This window comes from Gracilinanus agilis, chromosome 2 (genome assembly GCF_016433145.1).
Source record: "Gracilinanus agilis isolate LMUSP501 chromosome 2, AgileGrace, whole genome shotgun sequence".
Lineage (NCBI taxonomy): Eukaryota > Metazoa > Chordata > Mammalia > Didelphimorphia > Didelphidae > Gracilinanus > Gracilinanus agilis.
In genome coordinates, this window is record NC_058131.1 from 243,014,049 (window position 1) to 243,023,152 (window position 9,104).

Sequence of the window (9,104 nt, forward strand, 5' to 3'; positions counted from 1 at the left end):
CACAGATCACCTCCAGAAAGAAATCCTCAAATGACAAGTTCCAGGAATATAATAGCTAAATTCAAGAGCCACCAAGCCAAGGAAAAAATACTTCAAACAGCCTGAAAAAAACCATTCAACTACCAGGGAGCTACAATCAGAATCACACAGGACCTAGAAGTTTCTACATTAAAGGATTGAAAGGCATGGAATATGATATTCAGGAAGGAAAAGATTTGAGTTTACAACCCAGAGTCACCTATCCAGCAAAACTGAGTATATTCTTTCAGGAGAAAAAATGGACATTCAATAAGGTAGAAAATTTCCATGCATTCTTGAGGAATAAGCCAGACCTAAACAAAAAATTTAAGGTCCAAATATGAGACACAAGAGAAGCCCAAAAAGGTAAATAAGAAAGCATTAAGGTCAAAATGTTTATATGTCTACATGGAAAGAGGGGTCCTATAATTCTCAAAAATTACTCTTACTTGTAGAGAAGATATAAAGAATTTACTCAGAAAGAAGATGGAAAAGTAAGCTGATTATGATATGATATATATGTAAATGTGATGATATGGAACAATATGTATGTATTATATGATATGTATGTATATGAATGATATGTAAAAAACACCTACCATGTACAGGGCCTTGAGCTTGACACTTTGGGAGATGGAAATTTAGGCAAGACATAATCCATGTCCTCATGGAATTTACAGTTTAGTAGGGCAGAAACACAGAAATCTATAATGTACACTATTTCATGATAAGTGCATTAAAGAGAGGCAGAAAAAAATATATATAAGGTCCAAGGGTGAGGATTATTCTCAACATTCTGATCAGTTCACCTTGCTCCCTTATTAATATGTCTTCACTATTCCAAATCTTTATTTTCTCCTTCCTGCATTCTTTCATACTTCCTCTTTGGCTTTTTCATCTTCCTTCATTCATTGATGCCATGGGGGGTTTTCCCCCAAAACTCTTCTTCTCATTTGAGCCCTTATATTTTCCATTTTCCCATCCTTCTCATATACCATTATGTTTTTGCCAAAACCATGGAGCACTGTACAGTGAGCTGTTAAGTTCCTGGGAAAGATGTGAACTGTGGCTTCCTGGACAGTCACCAGATGCCACTACCCACCTGATGCACACACTCAATCAGAACAAAATATTTATGAAAATTCTCCCTCTGGGAGAAAGATATTATAATCATGATCATAAAAGCTTGGTGGATTTATTGTTAGACTGGCAGGTTTCCATACACCAACCACCTTCAGGGGAAGATTTATTAAAGAGGTTAAAAAGAGGGGAGGGAGGGGTCTAAGACAAGGTAACATTTCCAGAAATACAAATACATTTGCTTCATCTGAAGAAAAATGACTTTTCAAATGTAATGACTTTTTTTTCTTTTCCAGGGTCCATCTCTGCCATCTAGAGGCATAATGATTTCAACACTGGCCCTTGAGTGAGGAAGACATGAGTTCAAATACTACTTAAGGCATTTACTAGCTGTGTGAGTGATCTTGGGCTAGTCATTTAATTTCTCTTTACTTCTTTGTTTTTCTCAGTTATAAAATAGGGGAGGAAAATAGCACCTACCTTCCAGGGTTGTTGTAAAAATCCAATCAGATGATATTTGTAAATAGCCTAGAACATTATCTATATAAATGTTAGCTATCATTATTATTCCATGAAGTATTTCCATTCAGTTAACCATCCATTATATGGAGGATTGATAAAGGGAGTTCACCAAATCCTTAATGAGCCTAAAGAGAGGTAAATTTTTGTTATTATGGTTGAGTTGTTTCTATCTTGTTGGATTCTTCACTCTCCCATTTGGGATTTTCTTGGCAGAGATACTGGAGAAGTTTGCCATTTCCTTCTCCAACTCATTTGACAAATGAGGAAACTGAGACAAAAGGGTTGAGTGATTTGCCCAGGATTACAAAACTAGTAAGTGCCTGAGGCTAGACTTGAACTCCAGTCTTCCTGACCCCAGGAACACTGTATCCACTATGCCACCTAGCTGCTCCTTTATGTGAGACTTTTAAAAACATCATCTCCTTTCAAGTATGGCTATGCTCTTTGACATCTTATGAAAAAGTACCAACCCCTAATTTTATCTCAGAGACTGAGGCTACCTCAAGATGAACTGATTGGTTAGGAGTTACCTTTTGACAACTTTTAAGGGGAGGTTTCAGTGAATGGGATTCCCACTACCCAAAAAAAAAGATGGTTTGGTTGGATAGGATTTGGTTTAGTAGGATAAGAAAACCTTCCCACTACAAAAGAAAGCTGATACATTGTTAGTTATTACTTTTTTTGGTTTTTCCCTCCAAGGGGATAAACCAGAGGGCTGCAGAATGGACCAAGGTTATACAACTGCTAAGGATTGCCTTTGGGAAGAAACACATAAGGATTTCATGTTTTCCCATTGAAGGAAGAGAAAATTTTCCTAGGCAGCATGATCCTGCCTCTAGAAAATCTTGGGCACTGAATTCTGTAGGGGTCAAATTCAGAGTAATTCCAATTTCAATAGGTTGGATATCTTACTTTCCAAAGAGAAGGGGGAGGGAAGTTCCAAGCAGTTTGCCTTTAGAATATACAAGAGGATTGGCCACATTGAACCCCAAAAGTTGGAAAAGCAATAAGGAAAATTATTAGTTATGACATGGGAGGAGGGAAGACCTATATTTTGCTCTTAACCAAAAATTATTCAGGTAACATAGGTCCAATAGGAAGGGGTTTTGGGATTTGTTCATTTGTTTGTTTTGTCCAGCAGCCCCAAATTATGCTTTTGCTTTCCAGGGAAGCTCAAGCCACGGGATGTCAAGAAGAATCTGAAAGGGACTATGTTAAAACAATGTCAATGTTATGTCCCTTTGGCAATGTAAGGGGTAAAAATTAAAGGGTTGGACTAAATATATAAGAAATGTAGTTGCCAGAAATTATTACTCAATTCAGAATGACTTTTTATGGTAGTTTATTTACAAAAGGAGAAAGAGTGAAAGTAAGGAAATCAGTGAGAAAGTAGGTAATTACTCCAGCCCAGTCTGAACCAGCAGGGTTTCAGAGGCCCCAGCAAAGGGGCCCAGAGATAAATTACACAAGAGTTTTAGCCACAAGGCCTCCTCCAAGACAAGGGGCCTCTCTGGAGGCTAGTATCTCTCAAAAAAAGCCAGGAAGGTTTGTACCCCAAAGAGATCATTAATAAACAGACTTGTACGAAAATATTTATAGCTGCACTTTTTGTGGTGGCAAAAAACTGGAAAAGGAGGGTATGCCCTTCAATTGGGGAATGGCTGAACAAATTGTGGTATATGCTGGTGATGGAATACTATTGCGTTCAAAGGAATAATAAACTGGAGGAATTCCAGGTGAACTGGAAAGACCTCCAGGAATTGATGCAGAGTGAGAGGAGAAGAGCCAGAAGAACATTGTTCACAGAGACTGATATACTATGGTAAAATCGAATGTAATGGGCTTCTGTACTAGCAGCAATGCAATGACACAGGACAATTCTGAGGGATTTATGGTAAAGAACACTACCCACATTCAGAGGAAGAACTGCAGGAGAGGAAACATATAAGAAAAACAACTGCTTGAACGCATGGGTTGGGGCGGACATGATTGAGGATGTAGATTCGAAACTACCACACCAATGCAACTATCAACAATTTGGAAATAGGTCTTGATCAATGACACATGATAAAACCAGTGGAAATGGGCATCAGCATGGGTGGGGGGAGGGGTGCGGGGGGTGAAGGGAAAAGTAGGAGCATGAATCATGTAACCATGTTAAAAACGAATATTAATAAATGTTTTAAAAAAAAAAAAAAGCTAGGAAAGGGAGTCAGTCTTTTTCACTCACCCATGTGGTAGTTCTAAGGGAAAAATCTAAGAGAGGTCTGAGATCCCAAGCTGGAGCTCCTTCAAATTCAAGTTGAAGGTGAAAGATCTGTTCACAGGACATTCTTGCCACTTTTAAAGACCATGCCTTTGGTCACTTCCTGTGCCTTCCTTCCACTTTACGTGGACCAATTATAGCTAAAGCTTTGCTTAGGACTGCCCAGGAGGCAATCAGTTGATTCTGATTTGTTACCCACTATCACACATGTGGGTCACAGACCTCCCCATACTTAAGGATAAGTGGGATGTATACACTTCTGATCCATATTCACAGCAATTCCAAGTTCATTTCCCTTCTGAGGAGAGTTTATAAATCTTTATAAGAGATTTGTTGTTTGCTTTTTTATCTATTTGTGGATTCCTGTGAGTCCTTTATGTCTTCTTATTTTCTTTGGCAAGAAATAGACTGTCCTCTACCCAATATGTGCTTATTATCTTGAGAGTTTATACAGAAAGTAGGAATCTTGTTACATCATTTTTGGAAATCTAGACAAAAGCTATCCTTGCATATCCATATTCATCAATTTCTCACAGTAAATTCTAGGTGGGATAAAGCCAAAGAGTTAATTTAAGAATGTCCATAAGATCAGATCCTGTCTGTGTAACCCCAGGATTGTGAAGGATATGGGCCATGGATTATATCAATATATGGTGCCCATAACATCCCATAAATTCTTACCACATTTATTGCCTATCCCACTCATTTGGCCCTTAGACATATATAAGCATACTTCATTTTCCCCATCCCCTCACAATATAGTCTTTAAAATTATCTTACAAAGTAAATCATCCTTTCCTTCAGGAGCATAGTTATACATAAGAGCTTCTTTCCCAACCGTGGACTTGATGTCCAAAAAATCATAGAGGTAACCAATAACTATAAATATCTATAATAATTTTTTTAAAAATAAAATTGTGCTTCCAGTCCTATATAAATGGGCATACATTTCCCAGATATAGTGGTTGTTGCTAAGCTTTTATTAGGCCTCAGTTCCTTTACCTCTAAATTTTTTTTAAAAATTGATTTAGTGGTCTTTGAGCTCTAACATTATGTGCTCTATGTTCTAACTCTGATGTTATATTCTGAAATCCCTTCCAATACAAATATCCTATGTTCTGTCTTCTAAGGATCCTTCCCATTCCAACATTCTCTGTTCTGTGTTATAAGGACTCTCTTAAACTGCCCTCTGGTTCCTTTGTTGGTCGATCATCTATCCATATGGGTATCCCTTCCACATTTCAACTTTCTTTATCATGGTTTAGATATATCAAGGTCAACACAAGAAATTAAATGGCAATTTGGGGGGGGAGTTTTGAGGAAGCCACATATTTCACAGAAAAAGTCTAGACCCTCATAAATGCATTATATGAGTACATCGTGTTGTATAATATCAACAAATTTTATCTTTTAATATCATAAATATACACATAAAAGAAAAAGAAAAATCAGACTTCTCTGGTAGAGAAGGAAAAGCCAAAAAATTTTACTTGAATCTTCCAGATCTCAAGAGTACTCTACCCCTAATCCCTAAAATGTGAAAGATATACCTATATTTATTAGCCCTTACCACCACCGGGGACAAAAAATATAAAATAAAATATAAAATACAAATACAAATGCAAAAATGAGACAATCCTTGCCCTCAAGGAGTTTATAATCTGTGTGTCCAAGGCCATTTTCTACCTTTCCCCATGTCTATGAACTTGCAAAAAACTAAGTTAAAGTAAAAGAACTAAATAAATTGGCTTTGGATCTAAAATCCGGACCCAAAAAAGGGAAAAATCAAAGAGTCAGAAATTTCAGATGTCAAGGAAAAACAAAAAAGATCAATTTTGGAAAGGTATTGTGGTATAGTTTATAGAACATTGATTCTCAGTCCCCCATTCAGATGAAATTAAAGTTATTGAGGGTCTATCAGAAGCTTTTGAGGCAATCTCTAGACAAAGGTTCTTAACCTAGAATCTATGAACTTGGTTTTTTTTAAGTATTTTGACAGTGACCTTTCAATATAATTGGTTTCTTTTATAATCTTATGTCTTTTATTTTTTGCATTTAAAAAAATATTATTGGGGGTAACTGGGTGGCTCAGTGGATTGAGAGCCAGGACCAGAGGCAGAAAGCCCCAAGTTCAAATCAAACTTCAGACAATTCTTAGCTGTGTGACCCTGGGCCAGTCATTTAACCCCCATTGCCTAGTCCTTACCACTCTTCTGCCTTGGTGTCAATACATAGAATTGATACTAAGACAGAAGGCATGGATTTTGAAATATATATCTTATTCTGAGGTGTCCAGAGGTCTCAACAGATGGTCAAAGAAAGTCTCAAAGTGGAGACTGAACCCCTCTGGCCAGAGTATCTCCTGGGCTAGAGAGATGTCCAGCATGGCTGACTGCTGCCCCTCTAATGCTCGAGTTCTTTAAATGGAGGCTTGTCAGGGGGGTTCCAGGCACACGCTGGACTAGATGTCCTCTGAATCTCTTCCAAATCTGAGCTTCTGTGAGTCTGCCACTCAGACCTCAGTTTTGCTGCTCTCTAGCAAGCTTTGCCTTTGCTAGAGGATGGAATTGTTGGCCTTGACAGCTGGGGCTGATGAGCTGTGCTCCCAGAGTGCCCCCTCCCCAGAACAAGGACTTCCACCCCTCGTTTCTTCAAAGTCATTAAACACATGTTTACTTTTGCTAATTGATATAAATGACTTTCCTTTCTCGGTGACTCAGTGTTGAACACTTCCAAATTAATTGGATTTGAACAGGAAAATTAAGTATTTCAATTTGCCATCTTTCAAGATGACAGAATAGGGAAAAAGATTCTACTCAAATTTTATAAGAGAATATTTGACCCAATGAAATGCAGTTGGGAAGGTCAATGAAAGTGGTCAGGACTGGATGAGGGAAGAGGGTGAAATACATTAAAATAATGGCTCCCATCAATATAGCTAATAAACAGGAGAGCCAGGAATCAAGCCAAGACTTCTAACCCTGAGAGATTCCAAGTGCTCTTTCTTTTCTTTTTTAAACTCTTATCTTCCATCTTAAAATAAATACTGAATATTGGTTCCAAGGCAGAAGAGCGGTAAAGGCTAGGCAATGGGTTTAAATGATTTGCCCAGGGTCACACAGCTAGGAAGTATTTGAGGCCAAATTTGAACTCAGGACTTCTTGTGTCCAGGTTGAGTTCTCAATCCACCTACCCTGATTCCAAGTGCTCTTATTGCTATATCAGATTAGAGAGAAGAACACCCTGCCCCCAACCAGTTTTATTTATTTATCTTTATTTTTAATTTTTATTTTCTATTTATTAATATTTTATTAACATATTCATTAATCACTTATTTAGTTATGTATTAAATATTTATATTTCTAAATATCATCTTCATTATTTATCCATTTGTCATTAATTTAATATTAATATTATTCATCACCCAGTGATTTGATAGGGGAGAGCTGAGGACAAGAATGGAATTTTTTTTGTCCTTTTAGTCCTTTCTGAAACACGGGTATGGAAGAAAGAAGCAGCCTGGACCCATCTCTCTGGATGGTGCTTTGCCACCTGGATAGTAACAGAATAAGGAAGGTCATGGCATGATCTGGGAGAATGGGAAAGCCATCGCCGTAGTCAACAGCCCTAAGTAGTGTCCCCCATCGTTCACCCAAGTCTCGCTCATGGGACTAAGTCAGAGGCCAGGCCTGGAGCATGGGCCCACTGCGAGCCATTTTTCTTTTGAGAGGGGGAGGTTTTAGTCCAAGTGCACCATACTTTTTCGATTAAAAAAAACACTTAGTGGGTAGCCTATGTTGGGGTTGCCCACAACCAGCGCATAAAACCAGGGACAGTGAGGATTTTCATTGCTGGTATTGCCGCTCACGAGGCTTTCCCTACTGGTTTATCTGCTGGGGAATCAGGGCAAAGGAAGGTATCTGACACTGGCGCCCTCAGAGTCTGCTAAGGTAGGAGCGGTCACTACAAAGCGAGGCAGCTCAGACCAGGCGCAGGGATGCCACCACCATGAAAAGCTAAACGTCCAGTCTCTCCCACTCATCCACTTCCATCTTCTCTGCCTTGAATTTCTGTTCCTTCACTAAACCTCCTGCTTGTCTATTCTCCCTGGATTTCAGCCCTTGAAGAAAACCCAAGCTGCTAGCCCAGCCCAGCCTTGGGTTTGCGCTCTTGGGATGGGGAAACTGGTCCACGAGAGGCCAGGCCTTAGAGGATGCTCAGATCGGCCCTTGCTGCTGGTTCATACAGAGCACGTGCTGAAATTTCTTGCCTAGTTCCAATCCAACGCATGGAATTTGGGGAGCCAGTCTAGAGGTCATGAGGGAACCGTGTGATGATGAAAACTGGCTTCAGAGACAGGACTGATGACTCGGTGCTCTAAAATAAGAAAATGTAGATATGAGAATAAAAGCAAGAAATAACACCTTGTTTCTACCCCAATTAAAAAGTTAGAAGGCCCAAACCTGGATCAAGAAAAAAAAAAAAACTGATGAAGTACCACCAAAATATATCATCAGAACTGGATCATTTTCAGTTTATATACTAAGAGGAAAGCTAAAAAACTTTTTTTTGTCCATGTTAGTCTTTATATATATATATCCTTTATATATGTCCACATTCAGGGTGTGGATCAGAAACCCACAAACTCTACAATATGTCCCACATAGGGAAATACTTCTGTTGGGGGATTTTCTTTGTCATTTAGTTTGCTATATTATTTAATTAATTCTTTTATTTTGAACTAATATTCTGGTAAAAGAAACATTCATGAGCCATCATTTGAATAGATTCAAAATATGTTTAAAATATATACCAAGAAGCCTGGGTTCGGTAAAGAAATGGCCCAGGGCTTCTGTTCATTTCCTCATGTATTTGGATATGTCACATATCTGGGATGAAACAGCAAGCAAATATTGGGGGATTGGAAATGCTTTCTGGACAAAGAATTGACTCTCTCTAAGAATACCAGTGCATGGGGGCAGCTAGGTGACTCCATGGCCAGAGAGCCAGGCCAAGAGCCAGAGGGGTCCCAGGTTCAAATGTGGCCTCAGATTACTCTGTAGCTCTATAGCCCTGGGCAAGTCACTTGACCCCATTTGCCCAGCCCTTACCAACCCTTCTGCATACTTTAGTATCTATTCTAAGACAAAAGATAAGGGGGGGGGAGGGAGGGAGGGAGAGAGAGAGAGAGAGAGAGAGAGAGAGAGAGAGAGAGAGA